The sequence below is a fragment of the Jaculus jaculus genome, chromosome 5 (assembly GCF_020740685.1).
Source record: "Jaculus jaculus isolate mJacJac1 chromosome 5, mJacJac1.mat.Y.cur, whole genome shotgun sequence".
Classification (NCBI taxonomy): Eukaryota; Metazoa; Chordata; class Mammalia; order Rodentia; family Dipodidae; genus Jaculus; species Jaculus jaculus.
The window spans coordinates 162,435,641-162,456,227 of NC_059106.1; the positions used below are offsets into that span (position 1 = coordinate 162,435,641).

The window sequence follows — 20,587 nt, forward strand, 5'->3', positions numbered from 1 at the left end:
CGACCTGGTTCCTTTGTCACCAAAGGCTGGGGCTCTTTGTTTCTAGGTGGATAGGCAGTCAAGGAGCTCTTTAAATGCTGGTTTCATTTCTTTCCGTGTTTGGTAGCAGCAAAAAGCAGCAGTAGGCAGACAAGCAGGGGCAAGTGGCACCGTATAATGTCACAATACCCGCGCAGGCTATGGTGTCGGGACTCTTTCTCTACAAGTGCTGGTTACTGTTTCCCACGAAGGCCTTGACGGTCTGGGTCTTTGCAGCAGGCACCGTTGTATCGCTCATCCCGAGAGCTGAGACCTTTGGCCCTCGCGATTTTACAGATCTCCGGAGCCACGGTCTCTTCTCTAACAGCCTTCTGTGAACTTTCTGCTTTCCCCAACCATCTCTCTTCCACTTTCCTTCTTCCTGCCCTGGCCACTCTCAAACTGCTTCACCTGCTCTTCCAGCAGCCACTGGCGCCTGGTAGGACTCACAGCTCCTGCCTCTACTGGGATGGCATTGGTAAGCCAGGGCGCAACTGGGTTACTTGCTGCTGCTCAGGAGCTGGGCTGCTCAGAGGGTCTGGAACCTGACACCAGCTACAGCCAGGATCTGTCTTAGAATGGGAACCCAGGAGGTGCCGGGTGGGGGCTGTCCATGTATTATTAGCAGAAGGTCGGACTCCAGTGGTAGATGCAGGCCTGCGGGTGTCTGCTGGTGACTGGGGACAAGGCCTCCACAGGTACATGCATCATCAGCTGTCAAGTGGCTGTGTCTAGGTCGCTGCCCAAAGGAGCAGTGATTGCTGCCCCTTTCCTCTGGGAGCCCAGGGGTCTGGAAGTAGCAAGCACCTGCAGCATGCAGGCCCATTCAGGAGCCCACCTTAGGGTATCCCACAGGATTAAGTTGGCATGGCATTAGGTAATATAGCACATGCTGGGGTGGTGCCAGGTGGTGTTGGGCTTGTGTGGCTATTGGATTTTCAGCTCTCAAGTTGCCAGATGTTAGGGTCATATGTCACCTGCAAGACCGAGCCACTGCCCAAAGCCAGGGCTTGTTCAGCAGCTGTCAAGTTGTCCCTGTTGCCTCCTCCATGGTCCTCCACTGCCACAGCCTCCTGCTCTCTTACCTTGCCTTTCCAGCTTAGCACAGGCAAAGAAAGTCCATTGGCACATAGGCTTTGTGGCACTTGATGCTGTAAGATCAAAGGGGATAACAGAGGAGAGTTCTCCCCCACCAACAGACTTGCTGAGTGGACCTCAGCCATCGTTTATATAGCCCAATGAGGAGTGCTTGGGTCCCCTCACAGCCATGGTTGGCCAATCACAGCCTTTCCTTCCAGTCCCAATAGTAAACATTCAGTTTTGTGTGTTGGACAGATCACAACCTTTCCTTTCGCAAGCATTCAGTGTGTGTGTGTGTGTGTGTGTGTGTGTGTGTGTGTGTGTGTGTGTGTGTGTTGGACCAATCACAGCCTTTCATTTCAGAACCAATTGCAAGTGTTCAGGCTTTTGTGTTAGACCAATCACAGCCTTTCATTTCAGAACCAATTGCAAGTGTTCAGGCTTTTGTGCTACACCAATCACAGCCTTTCATTTCAGAACCAATTGCAAACATTCAGGCTTTTGTGCTAGACCAATCACAGCCTTTCCTTCTCATCACAGACTTGCCCTTTTGTACCAGTAATAGCAGTCTTCCATTAGGGGTTACACCCCTGTCCAAGGCTGACAGGGTTCTTTGAGGGTTGTGGTTGCAAAAAGGCCTGGTATAAACTGCCTCAAACAGCTGTGGCTGAGGCTATACCTTTGGCAAGAAATCAATGTGATCTCGTATACCTTTTCCAGGTGTGTTAGGCGTGGTCAAGTCACACAGTGCTGATGTAAGGGTGGTCTGAGTCTTGTTAGACCAGTAGTACTTTTGCTCTAGGTAGCTCGGGCAGCACAGAAAAGTCTAGTAGCTGCAAATAAGGGGGTCAAATTGCCCCCTTCTTCAGTGTCTTGGCTTATTTAAAGAATATCAGAAAAGCTTGTGATTATAAACTTACAGGACTTATCATTAACGCTAGTATGATTTTAACAGATGTAAACCAGAGTTAATGATGCTTTCCTCCTGCCTAGAGCCCAGAGAAAGGTAGGTCCTATCTGTTTCACCTTCATTGACTCTTTAAAACTATCAAGGGGCGGGGGGGATGGAGAGATGACTTAGCTGTTATGGTGCTTGCCTGTGAAGCCTAAGGACCTAGGTTTGACTCCCCAGGACCCATATAAGCCAGATGCATAAGGTGGCACATGTGTCTGCAGTTCATTTGAAGTGGCTACAGGCCCTGGCATGCCCATTCTCTGTCTCTCTCTCTCTCTCTCTCTCTCTCTCTCTCTCTCTCTAATAAATAAATATTTTTTAAAAGTAGCAGGGCTACAGAGTCCACATTCCTGGCTGAACTCGGACATCCAAGCTGAATGGAATTTAGGGCCCCAGCATAGACAAACCATCTTTCCTTTGATTGCATCTGGTCTAGATGGAGTCTTCAGTCATCTCTATAAGAACATGTGTGTGTGTGTGTGTGACTTTCCCGGTGTTGGGAATACCCAGAGTCATTCTAATCTCCAACAGCCCTTTTTGGACAGCCCTGAGTCCAAAGAAACCACTATCTCTGGCTTCATCCTAGTCTGGGCATCCTGAGTGGTTTCAAGTGATTTGGGTAAACCGAAGAGGAGAAACACCCCAAAACTGCTGGTCCCACAATGAGACAGCAGTGGTCAGGCTTGTGACCTTTAAGGTAGTTATTTTTGTAGAGCAGAAAGTTACCAATAGGTTTTCTGGAGCAAGGATAATCTCTTTTCCATCTTTTTGTTCATGTGTATGTATGTGCAGCATTTGCACAGATTTGTGTAGGTACGCCTGTGAGCAGACATGGGAAGGATGCACGTATGTGTACACAGGCGGTGTAATAAAGAATGCACGTGTGTGTGTGCACAGGCAGTGTAATGGTTTGAATAGGAACCGTCCTGCACAAGCTCGTGTTTTGGATTTGCTGGTGGCCCTATTTGGGAGGTGGGATCCAGTTGAAAGGGAGTCGGCCACTAGGGAAGGGCCCTCAGGGTTATCTTGTCCCTGGTCCCTTGCTGTGTCTTTCATGGTTTCCTGTCCAGAAAGCTATGAAGAAGCCCCTTTGCCACACGCTCCTGCTGTCTGGCGTTCTGCCCAAGTGCATGAGGCTGGCCGCTATGGATCAAACTCTGAAACCCTGTGTCAGTTAGCTCATCAGTGATATATTAATGAACACAGGCAAGGAGATGAATGGACAAATAGAGAAACTGATTGGTGGGCTGACCTAAGCCCGTGGAGTTGACAGAAGTCTGCTGCTGCTCAGGATACAGTCCTCTCTGGTCACCTGCCAAGTGCACCTCACCATGGAAAGCTGGGATTACTCTTACCGTTTGTCTGCCCACCTTGTAACCAAGGTCCCTGTTGCCCACATCAGCACACATGTGACCCGGCACGTGGAACTTAGGAAGTCAACTTTCTGCCACCCACCTGTCTACCTTCTTTGCCACCTGCATCCCTAAGAAAGTCAGCACCCAGCGAACACTAGAAAGAGCCCTGATGACGCAGGCTGCTCTCTTAACCAAAATTGCATCTCTGGGACTCAACGAAATATGTCAAATGTCACGGCTTCCAAACTGGGACTCTTGTGGCTCTGCCCAAGTAAGTGTCTACCACTCAAGTGGCAGTTTTCACAGGCTTCATGGTGAGGAACAGCCAACAGCATGTCCATCAGCTTACCTTGCACGTCTGTACGCATGCAGACCAGCATACCAGTTCTAGCTGGTGACCGACTCATGCTGTCGGCTAGTGAATGGAAAGACCACTCCATGCAGCAGCAAATAGTATTTTAGGTTCTAAAACTGAGATAGGAGAAAGTCTGCTAAAAGTCAAGGAACAGGGTCTGGAGAGATAGGTTAGCAGTTAAGGTGCTTGCCTGCAAAGCCTAATGGGCCAGGTTCAGTTCCCCAGTACCCACGCAAAGCCAGATGCACAAAGTGGAACATGTGTTTGGAGTTCATTTGCAGTGTCTGAAGGCCCTGGCATGCCTGTTCTTTCTCTTAATCTGCCTCTCTCTATATATATATCCATAATATATATTTCCCTCTCTCTGCCTGTCTCTCCCTGCTTCCAGATAAATCAATCAATAATTTTTTTTAAAGTCAAGCAACAGTACTAAACTAATCAGTTTCCTAGTTGTAAGCTAAGGAAATCTATTGATTCAAAAACTCTAACCTATTTACCTACTCAAATCACTAAAAATCAAAAGCAGGAGTGTAAGACTGAGAAAACCGTTCCACCCAGACCATTCCCTCTGGGGAAGCAGGGTACAAGGAAAGGGATGTGAATCCCCGCAGGCATTTCACTCAAAGGCAGCTCAGGCTCCCTGGAAGGGTGGCGAAAGCAGGTCTCAAAAGAGAACCACTGAGCACACCGTCACTGTCCCCCAACACAAACACAGAGGGAGAAGTGAGCACCTGGGAGATTGCATGGGGAGGTTCCGGAACGTAGGTTCATATGAAATGCAGTGAGCCATCTGCCCTGGTGGCGCCCAAGCCCACCGGGCAGAAAGTGCAACTTGGCTTTGCGCACCTTCACCCGGAACTCCACTCTCTACGGTTCTCTGACGTCAGGCCATTCCCGTGCCCTCCTTCACGACAGAGCGGGAAACCCGGGAGATGGGTTTGTTATGCTCGGCTCACTAGTACGAGAACCATCTCGGGAGCTGGAGAGATGGCTCAGTGGTTATGTGTGCTTCCTGAGCAAGCTTGAAGACCTGAGAGGGCCTGAGACGGCTGGGCGGGGACACCTGTGCCTGTAACCCCACATGATCCTACAGAGAGAAGAAGGGATTGAGAAATTGTTCATGGTTGCAAAAACCAGGAAGTTCTGATAGCAGTAAGAAACTGGCTCAAAATGAGAACGGGAGAAAGAGTGATGAGACAGGGCTCCCTTGGTTTTGTTCTGCTCCAGCTAGCACAAGTGAATGCCGCCCCCCCCCCAACACAGGCAAGTGCAGGGATCTCTGCATATCCACATGCACACCACACACTACATTACACACACACACACACACACACACGCATGCACGCATGCACACACACGCACACACACACACACACAGCACTTCTCAGAGAAGTCAATTAACTTTCTCTACGTCTCACAATTACCAAGTAAGCGATCAAGAATTTGAACCCATGGCTCTATAAAACAAAACCTACACTTACCCTCCTCTCTCCATTTGCACTCAGCTCCTTGCCACAAGGAAATAGCGTAACAATTCATCGGCAAGGATGACCGTGTCTGAGCGCTATGAGATGAGACTTGGCTAGTTAAGATCTGCCATGGAGTTAATTCAAAAAAATCAAGGGCTGGAGAGATGGTTTAGTGCTTAAGTGCTTGCCTGTGAAGCCTAAGGACCCCGGTTCAAGGCTTGATTCCCCAGAACCCACATTAGCCAGATGCACAAGGGGACGCATGTGTCTGGAGTTCGTTTGCAGTGGCTGGAGGACCTGGAGCACCCATTCTCTCTCTCTCTCTCTCTCTCTCTCTCTTTCCCTCTCTCTCTCTCTCTCTCTCTCTCTGTCGCTCTTAAATAAATAAAGATAAACAAAAAAATTAAAAAAAAATCAAAACGTAATGTTTTCCCAAGACATTGCAAACGATTAAATTACAACCTAAGTGCTTTTCTTGGGGCGCATGCTTTTTGGGGGCGCTGTAAAATAATTTACTGATTAATGAATCAGAGCACTATCCCCATGGAAACTGTGCGGCCTGCTGAGCGTACACAGTCTTCGGGAGGGAAGTGAGTTCCCCAGAGAAGAGTAGATGTTCTCTGCTGAAAGTCATTCGTTTGAAGAAGAGCAGGCCTTCCTTTACTCCGCTGTCGCTGTGGGTCAGGGTGGCCCCAACAGCAAGCCAAAGCCAGCGGGGCCGAAAGAGTGACAAAGCAGCATAGAGTATCTTCCAACATGTGATCAGAGGTCACAGCGGCAAGGTGAAATACTTCTGAATGGAGCAGCAATGGGAGTCCATTCCCTGCCTTCAGTCTGTGCCAAGTGTCAGTCCCCAAGGCGGTCAGCGGAGCCTGGCTTCAGTTTCACGAGCTGGCCTTCCTTCCTTCCTCCGGTGTGCTTTGAGCAGCTTTGATTGTTCATGTTGGGTTGTCAATGACAGGCTTGCATTGAAAACGCAGCTCCATGAGATCTCTGCTTGCACTTTGTGGCCCAGAGGCCAGGTGGGAAAAGGTGGCCATGGACATGACGGCGGGGCGAGGTGACCACCAGCAGCTTTCTCGTCAAGTCTGGTCCCATTCGCTGTGTGGCCAGGATGTTTCAGTCCGCCTTGTTCAGTCGTCACTAAAGAAGCAAGCAGGGTTTGAGCTGGGCCTTGAGGAGGCTGGAGCACCCGCTCTTTATGCTCACATTTTTCTCTGAGCGTAAAGTCACGTAGAATTTATGACAACCTGGATGAGATCGCTCAGTTTACATCACTCAGCCAATTCTCATTGCTCAATTTTTCCACAATAACTAGAATATTTGGCAACAAATTACAATTTTGCAATAGGAAAACTTACAAAGTTAAAAAAAGAAAAAAAAGTAAGAAAACCAGGTGTTTATTCTGTTCCTGTCCCTATATTAAATGCCTAAAATGTTATTTAAGACTTCTATGTTTTCCTGCATGTGTGCCATATAGAAATAGAGATACGCCTGCAGAGTCAGGGTGATCAAAGGTAGAGATGGTATGAATTTGCAAGGCATCATCGAGGGTGCTTTTAAAAAGTACTTTAAAAAAAAAAAAAAGCTTATTTATTTATAAGCAGAGAGAAAGAAAGTGAGAAAGGAAGAGAGATAGAAAGTGGGTGTGCTGGGGCCGCTACCACTGCAAAGGAGCTCTGCTTCATTCACCCCTTTGTGCATCTGGCTTTACATGGTTACTAGGAAGCCCAACTCTGGTCCTTAGGCTTTGCAGGCAAGCACCTTAGTTGCCGAGCCATCTCTCCCTCCCCTATTCGGGGTGTTTTAATGAAGTCACAGCATCGCAATACCACTAAGTGTTAACTTAAGATAAAATAATGGTCCAAAGTGCAACATGTACCCAAGAGTCTCAGAAGAAAAGCCGACTAATAGCTTTGGGAAAGCAGAAAAGAGGCCCTAGCTGTGCTCAGGAATGCAAATAGCATGACAAGAGCTAAGGAGATGGCTCAGCAGATCAAGAGCTTGCTGTACAAGCACGGCACCCTTGGCGCGGATACGCAGAACCCACATAAAGGCCGGGCACAGCAGCTGGCAGCTATAATCCTCATGCTCTTATGGTGAGGTGGGGGCAGAGCCAGGAGACTCCCTGGACACCCACAAGCCAGCTAGCCTGGCTGGCAGGCTGGTGAACAACAAGAAATCCTGGGCTGGAGAGATGGCTTAGCAGATAAGCGCTTGCCTGTGAAGCCTAAGGACCCCGGATCAAGGCTCCATTCCCCAGCACCCACGTAAGCCAGATGCACAAGGGGGCGCACACATCTGGAGTTCATTTGCAGTGGCTGGAGGCCCTGGCGCACCCATTCTCTCTCTCTCTGCCTGTTTCTCTCTGTGTCTGTCGCTCTCAAATTAAAAAAAATAAAATAAAATAAAAAGAAATCCTGCCTCAAACAAGGTGGAAAGTGAGGCTGTTTTCTGCTTCATCAGCTGGCAGAACTGGAGGCGTGGGGCTACATAAGCCCTTTGGGGCCCAGGTGATTCTATCATGAGCCTCCAGATACTCAATATGAGGCTATAGAATTTGGTAGTCGTCATGCTAGGCTTTCGTCTTGCCTTGGTCTATTTTTTCCAGGCACTGCCCCATCTTTCTCTTCTAGAGTGGGAATATTAACCATGTGCCATTGTATACCAGGAATATTTAACTTATTTTTTGGATATTATGTGCTCTCTCAGTGAAGAGATTGTCCTAGTCTTAGAGGAAACCCTGACCTTATAGTTTTGGAACCATACGGTGTTGGAGCTGTTAGGTACTATGTAGACTTTTGATGTCAGAATGGGTGTGTTTTGCACTAGGAGATAGCCATGGGCCTGTGGGGACAAGGGATCAAAGGGTATTAAGTTGACAAAGGGTAAACATCTGATGGTTGATACTGTCAATTTGATAGGGTCTAGAATCACTTGGGAGACAAAACTCTGGATATGTCTGTGAGACAGCTGCTAGACTGGGCTCATTGAGGGAAGGCCCACCCTCACTACAGACAGCACCGTCCCGTGGGTTGGGACCCCAAGATGAATGCAAATGGGGAAGTTAGCTAAACAGTGGTGGCCGTCACTCTTCACATCTGACTTCAGATACAATGGGGCCAGCCACCGTTTGCCTGCTGCTCTTGCCTTCCCCGTCACAATGGAGTGCACCCTTAGACTGTAAGTCAAAACAAACCCTTCTTCCATTAATTTGCTTTCATCGGGTATTTAAAAAAAATATTTTATTTTTATTTATTTATTTATTTGACAGAGAAAGAGGGAGAGGGAGAGAGAGAGAGAATGGGCATGCCAGGGCCTCCAGCCACTGCAAACGAACTCTAGACACGTGCACCCCCTTCTGCATCTGGCTAATGTGGGTCCTGGGGAACCGAACCTGGGTCCTTAGTCTTCACAGGCAAGTGCCTTAACCGCTAAACCATCTCTCCAGCCCCATCAGGTTTTTGTTTTTTTTTTTTTCCTCAGCAACAAGGAGAGTATCTAATACAGTCACCCTGCAGACAAATAACTTGAAAACACCCATTTCTCCCTCCACACCACCAACCTCTCAACCAAATTAAAATCAGGAATTTTGGCCCTAAAATTTGGATTGTATGGTGTATACAATTTACTGTGCACATCTACTCCAAGTGGCAGAAGGTACTTTCATGGTTTTTCTCACTGGCTATACACACCATGTCAGCTATGCCTGGTAAACTGGGTGCTTTCTCTCTGATGGGTTACAAAGACCCAACAGTGTCAATACTATACCAATTACTGTTGCCAGAAGATGGATAAATTTGGCTAACCATGATATGGTATGACCAGCGTTATGCTATCAAAATACTCTAAAGACCTCTTGATAGGCAAATAACTCTCTACCCAGAGTTGAAGGGAAGCTGGAAGGCTGACTTACAACTTTTTAAATGTGGAGGCAAACATGGGCTGTAGTCATTCTATGAACAAGATCTAGAGAAGATTCTTTTAGTTAGTTCCACGTCGCAGGGATGACCATCCAAATCAGGTGGAGTCTGTGGGAGGAAGGGATTCTTTTCAAGCTCACAGATCCAGGGGAAGTTCCACCTGAGGCAGAATAAGCTGCTTCCATCCATCCAAGCAGAAACAACCTCACAGCCAGCGAACAACCAAAAGTGACAAGCACAAAAGAAAGGGGTGCATGTGGAAGTTAAGTGTGGGGCCATGGTAATTGTCAGGATGAATACTAAAGGGAGGGAGAACATTCTAGAATTCCCAGGATAAACTGTTGCTAGTGCTCCTGGTGATATGTCTGAATCCCTTCCTGGCTCTTTCACTGATTCAGGGGCGCCATGTCTGCACCCTTATGCCTTTGTGGGTTACTTCCAATGTCTCACAGCTGGTACACCCCTGCATGAGGCTGGCCTTGGGCTGAGAGAGCTACTTCCCCTGCTGTGCAGAGTGCTAGGGAACCTGCGAGGCCGCAGCCCTATCACTTATTCTTCAACCAAAGGCTGCCTCAGACAGGATCATAACGCCCAGCTCTCTTACCTGGGATGATGGTTTTAATTCCAAACTTCCTCTAGGATCAGCAAAGAGTGGGCTCTGGTTTTGGCCTATGGTTGAAACTTGGCTTTTCCCTCCTCTCTTATTTCCCCCATGCCCCATTGGGCTCCTTCCAGATGTCCTTCTTTAATGAGTTCCACATGCGATCATGTCTCTGCGTCTGCTTTCAGAACACCTACTCCAAGGGGAGAGATTTTTCATGCTGTGACCTTCTAAGGCAGGTATCCTGCTAGGATGTCCAAAGGCAAGGAGTTCCTCTTCTCTGATGTGTAGCTTCCAGTGGGCCACGAATGGGCACACTGTTCTTTCCATGGCTCCATTTCCATTTCCATTTCCATGGGGCATTGTCTGCCTCTGGGAAGGAATGGTGGGAGAAAACAGGAAACACTACCCAAGTCCTGCATGTCCCCAGGAGCCCTTGAGGCTGGTGGGCTTATAGGAAGTTCTGATGAGCACAAAGAACTAGCAGAGCCCACCAGAAACCGCTCCATATTGACCCTGGTCTATGCAGGAGGTATCCAAAGGTAAAAATGTATTTTTCCTTGTCATCACACTTCAAAGTTTCTCGGGTTTTGAATCAAGCCAAGATAAGAACAGGAAGTACTGTAGCCTTTTGCTTTTCTTCTTTGGAAGTTATTTTTGGGAAATTGGTCCCTTGAAAAAGCTGCTGTTGGGCTGGAGAGATGGATCAGTGGTCAAGGCGCTTGCTTGCAAGACCAGTACCCACAAAAGCCATGTGCACAAGGTGGCACATGCATCTGGAGTTCATTTGTAGTGGAAAGAGGCTCTGGCTTGTGCATTCTCTCTGTTTCTATCTGCTTCTCTCTCTCTCTCTCAAATAAATTAATAAATTTTTTTTTAAAAAAGCTGATGTTGGGCTGGAGAGATGGCTTATCAGTTAAGGCACTTGCCTGCAAAACCAAAGGACCTTGGTTTGATTCCCCAGGACCCATGTAAGCCAGATGCGCAAGGTGGCGCATGCATCTGGAGTTCATCTGTAGTGGCTGGAAGCCCTGGTGAACCTATTCTCTCTCTCCCCCACTCTCTCCTTCTCTTAAACATATAAATAAATAAAATATTTGTTTTTTTAAAAGCTGATGTTTATGAACTTTTGGCCCAGAACTCAGATGTCTTTTCAGAATTTTAGATAAAAATGCAGATTTTAGAGATATATTTTATTCAAAGCTAACACATACAAGCCATTTGTTTTCAACTAACTGGAAGAAATAAAGTGAGAGAGAAGAGAGATGAAAAAAGAAAAGACAGAAAGGAAAATAAGCAGGGAAGGAGACAGAGATGACTTACTATATAGTCATTCATGTTGAGTTTAATTTGGGCTAAAAGATCAGTAACATTAATCTCAATTACAGATGATTAGCTGTGTAATTTTATGCAGTTTATTTCATATCCTTAAGTAAGGCTGGGAAGGAGACTTTACTTGGTGGATTGGGTGTCATAATTCGTTGTCTGAGCTAAAAGGTGTTCCTATTCCCCTCAGCCTTGGAAATTCCCAGAAATACCAAGACAGATCATTTAATTATTAAGTCATGCAAAACAAAGTGCGTGTCCTGTGACAGAAGTCCCGTGCAGGGTTAGCCTAGACTTTCCTTATGCCTGTCAAGTTTCCAGTCCTGCATTTTTGATGCCTCCCCACCTACAGAGAATTCTGTCAGCTCTTCGCCCTCAAGATCTAATTGTTGACACATAAAATGAAAGAGAGAAAACAGATACATAGGAACATAATGAATACCACTGTCTTAGCACTGAATTTTCTTTTTCTTTTTCTTTATTTATGGAAAGAGACAGAGAGAGAGAGAGAGAGAGAGAGAGAGAGAGAGAGAGAGAGAGAAAGAGAGGAAGAGAGGGAGGGAGAGAGAGAAAGAGGGAGAATGGGCACTCCAGCCACTGTAAATGAACTCCAGATGCATGTGCCACCTTGTGTATCTGGCTTACGTGTGTCCTAGGGAATCAAACTGAGCTCCTTTGGCTTTGTGGGCAAGAGCTTTAAACACTAAGTCATCTCTCCAGCCCAGCATTTAACTTTCTAAGTGCATCCAGACTACTTTTGACATGTTTTCTTCTTTCATCATCTTTGAAATTAAGTTGTCAATGAATATAATGTCTACTATACACAATCTTGCAAGAAATAGGCTTGCCACTTTATTAAGCTATGACTGTAATCTGTACAGTTTTTACTTGATGTGCAAAGGAATCTTTAAATACCTATGTGTGACCCCAATAGACTAATTTGCGAAAATGTAGACTAATGTAACATGCCTGACCAAAAGTGGAAGAGCTGATTGGAACTTTAGCTCCCAGCTCTGAGGCTCTGTGAGTTGGATCAAACCACCTTTTCTGACTTCTATTTCCTTTTTTCTTAAAATACAATTAATCATGCCATACATTGGCCTGAATATCTAATTAATAACACTTTTGAGAAGTTTTTTTCTCCTTTTTATTTATTTATTACAGAGAGAGAGAAGGGGCATACCAGGGCCTCTAATCATTGCAAACAAACTCCAGATGCATGTACCACCCTGTGTATCTGGCTTATGTGGGTCCTGGGGAATAGAACCTGGGTCCTCAGGCTTCACAGGCAAGTGCTTTAACTGGTAAGTCATCTCTCTAGCTCTAGTAACACTTTTGAAGACATAATTTTGCACCTTGAAAACTAGTCAACTAGTCAAAGCCAAGGGCTTTAAGAAGATAAAGATTAATATTCTATTGTAATAATTTGTGCCCAACATTAAAAGTCTCTTATCAATCCCCTTGGCAAATACATGCATGTATACATGTATACCCACACACACATATACATATATATGTATACACACACACACACACACACACATACACATATATATATATGATGTGGGCATGTATGTGTGTATACATTTATGAGGGTCTATGATATGCCAAGTGTCCCTGGAAAGATGGTTTCAGGTATGTAAGGTAAGTGTGGTGGAGCTCCAAGGAGAAAAGCAGATAGATAGCATCAGGACACTTTCCTACCAATGGCACTGATGTGTTAAATACAGGAGAAAATGAAGCAATAACATGGGGCTGGGGCTACTTGAGAAGAGGACCACACTGGACAGGTATCACATGAGCCAATATCTGAGTTGTGATAATAAGTTTGGCTTTGAATGAAGAACAGTGGCCTCAAGCTCAAGTGTGCCCCGAACTCCTCTGTGGCACAAGCTTCTGAGTCTCCTGGCACTGCCTTTGGAGCCAGGTAGGGGGGCAGCTCAGCATATGGAACTGGGAAAGCCATTTTGTCCCTGAGCACATGCAGCCCTCTGCCACGGGAAGGCCAGGAGAGCACAGACTCCGTAGTGTGCCCTGCCTGCACAGGGGCAGGGGAGAGGGCGTGAAAAGGAACCCTTGAGCCCTTGAAGGAGGAAGGACACAGAACTGGGTTCTGAACAGACATCCACTACCTGTTTTCACACCCCTAAAAGATCTCCCATAGATGCTTCCCCCAGTGCACCTGACCATTTCATATGAATAAAACAAACAAGTCAGACTTTGTGAAAGAATTCCAACATGGACTCCTCGGCCCATGCCCCACTTCCAGAAGAGCCCACTGTTATACTGATCCATCTAACGTTTTTGTTTGTTCATGAGTGAAAATAAAGGGGATAGGAAAACCCCACTATAGCTATAGAGGGTAGAGCTGACCACAGAAGACCCTTCCCCGGTGGTGACACTGTGCTTGGGCATATTTGATCTGGATATGATCTGCATGAGTGTGGGTCACTTTGCTTTCCCCGAGGTGAGAGCTCTGCTTTGTATTCATATGGGGAGGGAGGGGTAGAGGAAGACTGAATACCAAGCAAGAGAGAGCTCCCGGGGAAAATAATCTGATTATTTATTTAGAGTTTACTTAGGCAAATGGACCTTAACAAGGACTTTGATAAGAGAGGCCAAAGTTTCTCCAGAGATTAACTGGCACTCTTTAAAAAGGGCTTCAATTTTCTTTCCTACAGGTGCCTGGCAAACTGGGGACTGGACGTCATTAGAAGCAATCCTTCCTATGCTGGTTGGTAGATTTCTTTAAGACCTTAAGACACACACTGACAACATGGACTTCTTCCTCAAACTCACTAACTAACTCTCTCTCTTTCCCTTTCCTTCCCTCTCTCCTCCCTCCCTCCTCTGTCTCTCTCTCTCTCTCTCCTTTCCTCCCTCCCTCCTTCTCTGTCCCTCCCTCCTCCTCCGCCCAATCTCTCCCAATCTTTTTCTTTCTCTCTTTAGTTCCTTCAGGTAATTCCGACTCAAACTTGTACCAACTTGTTTTTGACTGACAGCGAAAAGCAAGAATCCTTCTTTATTTTGAGAAACCTTAAGCACCTATCTTTCTAAGGCAACCTGCATGGACTGATCATTTCCTTGTCTGGTCACAATTTTCCATCCAGCCAGGAGCCCACATTCGTCATTCTTTGCAGGTAAGAGGCACACACTTATGTCAACATTGGGGCAGGCAGCATGCTGGAGATATTCTTTGAAAAAACTTTGCTTCTAAAGGTAATGAAAGAGTTGTGATTCTTTTAAAAATATACTTAAATCATTCAAGACATCCAAGCTTATCTGGGGAATTTACAAGTGTTGTTTACATGTGAAGAGTGTTTTTTTTTTTTTTTCCTTAATGATGGGGCAAAGGGGGGAAAAGTGGTCTATTCTTGCCTGTGAAAAAAAGTATCCAGATGTTGTCTGGCTTGCTGTGGGTCTAAAGGGGTCTAGATGGTGAGAATTACTTTGAGTTCTGTATGCAAGTGTGTTTCTGTCACAGAGCCCGTTGGAGCCAGGGAGTTACTGCTTTTCGGTGATTATGTAGCTGTTTGGTTAATTCCCTAGCAGTCAGACAATCATTTTCTTTTGTTAGTGGAGAAATCAGTTTAGAATTCGGTAAGGCGAAACCTCGTCGGAATATTTTAAAATCTGTTACCTATCCTTATGAGAAGAAAAAGTTATGTAAGTTTCTGTGGTAGGTACGAGGAATGTAAACAGTTCTGACTTTGGAAACTTTGTGAGTTTTGTTCACGACCCATGGATAATGCTTTTTCTCTATAATCTGTGTGTAATTTCATGCGAGTTTAGACTACTCTCAGCTAATAAATGGTCTACTGGGTGAAATTTCCACATCACTCCTATAAAGACTACTTTTGTCCCTTTTCTATACTTCCGCATTTAGTTGCCTGAAGGAAATAAGAATTTGTTGCTCCACAGGCATTTCTTGACCTCACAAATGCTTTAAGTTACAGGTTAGAAAACTGAACAGCCAATGCAGTAATGCAACTTAAAAAAAACTAAAGACTAAACTATGACTCACAAAAGTCAAATATTCAGATTGATTTTGTGTCTGAACATAAGCTAATTTCCCTCTTTACCTATAAGGAGAAATTTTTAAAAAGTTATAAGTGACTCTTACACGTCTTTCTTTATATCCTCATAATCTCTCTCTCTCTTCCTCTCTTTCTCTGTCTCTCTCTCTGTCTCTCTCTCTCTCTCTCTCTCTCTCTCTCTCTCTCTCTCTCTCTCTCTCACACACACACACACACACACACACATACACACTCAGCTGTTATTTCAGGTTACTTCTCCACTGTCCCCTGTCTCATGAATGTTTAAACAAACAGGGTCACTGTAAGTTATAGCCTCAGGTGACAAATTATCTCCAATTTACGACTGTCCTAAAAATCAAAAGGAAGTGTCACAGAGAGCTCGGTGTTTCACCTTTAAATGCCACTGGTGTGTGAGAGTTAATTAATAAGCACTCACCTCATGATCAGGTCTTGCTGGTCCTGAGCCCTTTCCACAGCTTCCAGGGTTTCGTCTTGTTGGAGGAGGACTTCCCTTCTCAGCTGCACTATCATAAATGACCACCAGGCAGACAGCGGCCTGGAGGTCATGAGCAGGGTTTCATCGATGGCCAGAACGTGGCAAAATTTAGCCAAATTGCTGGCAGCCCTGGCTCACAAAGGCTAGCCATGTAGTAGCACAGAGCCCAGTAACCCCAAATCAGCAAACACATGGGCAGATTGAGGGAGGGAGAGAAAAACAGGCATGATCTGGGGTGTGATTCTGAGATTCAGGAAACCACATTTTTCAAAAAAAAAAAAAAATCCTCCTTGCTCTCTCTTACTGCCCCTTCCTCTCACCAACATCCACCGTCACTGGGCAGAAAATGTTGTTTCCCTAATTTCCTCACCTCATAACTTATAACCAGTGCAAACAACCCATATTTGGGAGGGGAGTAAAAAAAAGAGACCCCAGCGTTCTTGTGCCAGCAATTCAGAAGCCAATAAAAGCAGGTCTTCAGGCTCCTTCCCCTGGGGATCAACGGTGACTCCTTTACTTTCGGGAGAGGAAAGGAAAATCAGTGCTTGTGCATATGTGTGTGCGTGTGTGTGTGCGCGCGCGTGTGTGTGTGTGTGTACATATACACACACATTCACATGCACATGCCATGTGTGCTATGTGCATGTGTACACATGTATGTGTCTATGCATGTGTGTATGTGTGTGTGTATATATACATGTATGCATACATGTGTATATATGTATGTATATATACATGTATGCATACATGTGTATATATGTATGTGTGTGTGAATGTGCATGTGATGGTGCATGCTTGAATGACAGTAATGTGCCGCTGGGGATAAGAAAACCATCCACATGGCTTGAGACAGTGAAAGGAGGGCTGCCTTTTTCTGATTTAATCAGTGAGTATCAGATACTTGACCCAGCCTTCCCTTGCCACTGCCCCTGTCTGCTGGCAGCTTGAAACCCCTGCCCGCATTGCCCATGTCTTTAGAGCCCAGGTTGAGTCTAGAATACATGTGCGTGAAAATCGAGAGTCAGCGTAGCGAGCACCCAGAGAGGAGTGTGAGCGTGACACAGCTGCCTGTGAGTGGCCAGTCCCGGGTGAGCTGTGCAGACCCCCGAGGAGGCATGTCCTTCTGTCCTTCCTAGAGAAACCGCGCTGCCCCTGCCTTGTCCACCACAGAAAAGCCACAGGTTGCTGCGTTCATTCCTCTGCCAAGTGAGAAAACAGTCACCGTGCTTTGGAATAGACAGAAAGCAGGTGCAAGAACTAATGTCACCTCTTACATTTGCACAGAGAGAGAGTGTGCTGCCCATTAGCAGGCAAAAGCAAGAAGCAAAGCAGAGGGCGGCTGGTATTTACTCTTCTCTCTCTCCTCTGCCCTTCACTTTATCTCCTCCAATCCACTTCTGGACTGGGGCCTTTGGTTCTCTTGGAGGACAGGGTGTGTCTGCCATGTAGCACAGAACACGGTGAGCCAAGAGCAGGTCTTGCCCTGTGCCTCTCAAGGACGTGGTGCTCTGGGAAGAGACATGTGTGAGCCAACACACTTGGCTCTGCTGCTGCTCAGATAGCTTCCTGGTACCACCTTGCAAGCAGGTCAGAGAGCTGTGTGATCAGCAGTAGTCCCGAGGCCAGCAGCTCCAGGAGAGTCAAACCTTCCCAAGTGGAAGGAACGAAGAGACCCATTCCTCACCTTTAAAGTACGGACAGAGGTCTGAGAGGGGGAGAAAACGTGCAAGTGAAGTTCCTGTAAAAAGGCTTGGTTTGCTAACTATTACTTGAATGAGACCAGAGAAAAATAAAAACAACAAAAAGGGAACACAGCCATCTCTAACAAAAGGCGAGGTGAGTGGGCTGAGGACATGGCTCAGTGGTACGGAGCTTTGCCAGGCATGCCCAAGGCCCTGGAGAAAAAGGCAGGGAGAGCTCATTGAATATGACAAATCAAGCCCTGCCACGCTCTCTCTGGATTTGTTCAGACGTGGTAGGGGCATCTCCACTCCTAACGCAAGTGGGGTCCTGATGCAATAGGGTTGTACACATCCCCAGGGACACCCAACATCTGCACTCCGTCCCTAAAGAGGTCAGAGCAACCCAGGGCCCAGCACTCCCTCTGATGGGATGTCATTAAGCCAACACTTAACCACCACACAATTCCAGGGTGGGCCCGTGCTTCTCGACATGAAATTACATAGCATAAAATCCCAGAGATGAGTCACACTATACAGATGAAGAAGTTTCCAGATCATTCTCTCATCAGAAGATACATGAGGGAGAGAGAGGGAGAAAAAGACAGGATTTTGATTTTTGGCTCAAAACCCCACATGCGCCAAGCAGCTGGTTTGTGCCCAGTAGGAAGTAGCTAAGAGAAAGCACACATGCATACCCCCTCAGGACTAAGCATGGCAGCTGCAGAAAGAACAAGCTCCTGTCTGGTTCCTTTCTGTGACCCCACGGCTCAACTCGAGAGCAGTCTAGCCTGCGGTGACACGTTCGACAGAGCCACCAGACCCTTTGCACTGGGATCATCAAAGTTGCCCTGGCTGTCCTGGCTGCTCATGCCTTACCCACTTGTTGGGATTTAGGGTGCGTGGCAATCCTGAGCTGGCCACACTAATTCCCTGAAGTTCAATGGGTTGTTGGGAATGACACGGGGAAGGAGCTTTGCTGGCCAGTAACCTGAGTCCCAGGTGTGCATAGCACCGGGCAGTCTGGTCAGCGGTTCATTCTGTTTGAGCCCTGGGGTCGGACTGGCGGCTGGGAAATTCATGTGCGCTTTCTCCAGTTCCAGAGACTGGTTAAGATTTTTATGAAGCTGAAAGATTATACAATTTGGGGGCTTTCATTAAGGTCATCAATGCAGCATTGTGTTTGTGAAATTGTGAGAAGGCTTTAGAGATGGTCCATGCATGTGAGGAACCCTGAATAATAATAAGTAAATAAAAATTACACTTGTTGGGCTGGAGAGGTGGCTTAGTGGTTAAGGCATTTGCCTGCAAAGCCAAAGGACCCAGGTTCAATTCCCTAGGCTTACCCACATAAGCCAGTTACACAAGGTGGTGCATGTGTCTGGAGTTCCTTTACAGTGGCTGAAAACCTTGGCATGCCCATTCTCTTTCTCTTTCTCCCTCTCTCTCTCTCTGCCTCTTTCTTCCTTCCTTCCTTCCTTTCTGTCTCTTTCAAATAAATCAAATGAAAAGTTATTTATTAAAAAACTACTTGTTTCTTAGCGTGGTGGCTCACACCTTTAATCCCAGCACTCGGGAGGCAGAGGTAGGAGGATTGCCATGAGTTCGAGGCCACCCTGAGAATCAATAGTGAATTCCAGGTCAGCCTGGGCTAGAGTAAGACCCTACTTCGAAAAACAAAAAAAAAAAAAAAAAAAAAAAAAACTACTTGTTTCTTGAATACAGGGATGAGTTAATGTATGTCAGTGGTAGCCTCCAACCACCATATAAGTAACTCTGAACGTGATTAGCAAACACATCACATCCTTATACAGGTCTAATGGTCAGTGAGATCTGCAAGACTGATCTCATGATATCTAGAAGGCTTCTCACATGACTGGCATGTGGCCACAGACAGGTTTCCATACTTCGGCTGAACCTGTTTGTCATGTCTGGGTTCTGGGGTAAGATGGTATCAGTGTGTCTCCTAGAGCACAGTTATGAATGCTGAAGTCTGTGTTGAGCATTTGTTACTTGCAAAGCCTGAACTTGCAAAGTCCCTAATGGTCTTAATCGGAGATCCTTGAAAAAGAAAGACATGGAATGCAGTAACCATGCATGGCCCCTTCGGTGGGCTTTGAGCAGTTGAAACACCTGTTTGTCTGAAGGAACTGCCCACCCCCTCCCTTTGGTTAGCAGGGTCATTTCTGGGGATGTGTGCTGGCTAAACCTATGCATGTTGGGCCAGCTATATAATCTGCTTTGTCAGCAATGTTTATGTTTTCAAATATGTGTGGGACTGATATCTTGCTCTGTCCTTTAGCCCCTTTGCCAAAGAATACAAGGCCAAGTCTTAGAATCATACTTCTTACTTCCTAAATTACCCTCTGTAGCTATTCCTGTGTCTTAAGGGGTTGGGGGAGAAGTTGGAAAAGTTTATCCTTTGCTTTGAAAATTCATGAAATCTGGCATTCGTGTGTACTTGGCTGGCCGGCTCCTTTCCCACACACCTGCGTGGAGCTAAGGAAACATGTGAGTCCCAGAGCACCTGGCGGCATGGGGAGCCGAGCTGAGCCGGGCAGGCTGAAAATACTAAGAATTGAAAACCCCTCCTGGTTTCTTTGTCTTTTGAGGAGTCTGTGGAAAGAATTTATTGACTGAGAGCAAGCTATTTCACACAGGCATACACATGCAAGTAGCCAAGTCAGTGTGGGTATGTATTTAGCAAGGACATTAGCATATCAAATGACTCTGTGTAGGTGTCATCTATCCTGATGCCAACAATGTCACAGTACCATGGTACTTTATGTTCAATATGCAGTTAAAAAAAATCTAAATCTGTAATTTTGACTCAAGGTCCTTATTAAAGACTAAGTATAGAGGCTGGAGATATAGTTCAGTTAGCAATGTGGTTGCTTCACATGCATAAATCCATGAATTCTCTCCCCAGCACTGCATAAAGCAGGCATGGTGGTGCATGCCTGTGATCCTAGCACTCAAAAGCCAGCTTCAAGAGGATCAGAAGTTCAAGGTCATCCTTGGCTACATAGTGTGTTTAAAGCCAGCCTAATGCGACACTGTCTTTACATATACTTTATTTTTGGTGTTTGTTTGTTTTTGTTTTTGTTTTTGAAGGTAGGGTCTCACTCGAGTCCAGGCTGACCTGGAATTCACTATGTAGTTTTAGGGTAACCTCAAACTCACAGCGATCATCCTACTTCTGCCTCCCAAGTGCAGGGATTAAAGGTGTGTGCCACCACATCCTGATACTGGCTTTAAAATAAATAAATAAATAAAAATTAAATGTAGGAAAT

General features: G+C 46.1%; 1 protein-coding gene across 6 annotated transcripts in view; it reads left to right on the plus strand.

Annotated features, from left to right (window-relative positions):
* Nucleotides 1–478: 478 nt before the first annotated feature.
* The window catches only part of Kcnj15 (potassium inwardly rectifying channel subfamily J member 15), a 66,559-nt gene continuing 46,450 nt past the window's right edge, over nucleotides 479–20,587 (plus strand). For 3 of the 6 annotated variants that reach the window (XM_045149237.1, XM_045149236.1, XM_045149239.1), the window contains exons 1-3: nucleotides 479–496; nucleotides 13,764–13,816; nucleotides 14,032–14,222. The gene's annotated coding sequence lies outside the window, so the exon portion shown is untranslated. Of the gene's footprint in view, nucleotides 497–13,763; nucleotides 13,817–14,031; nucleotides 14,223–20,587 lie in introns of those variants that run through there. The other 3 variants (XM_004654482.2, XR_006637151.1, XR_006637152.1) reach the window with 1 other exon arrangement.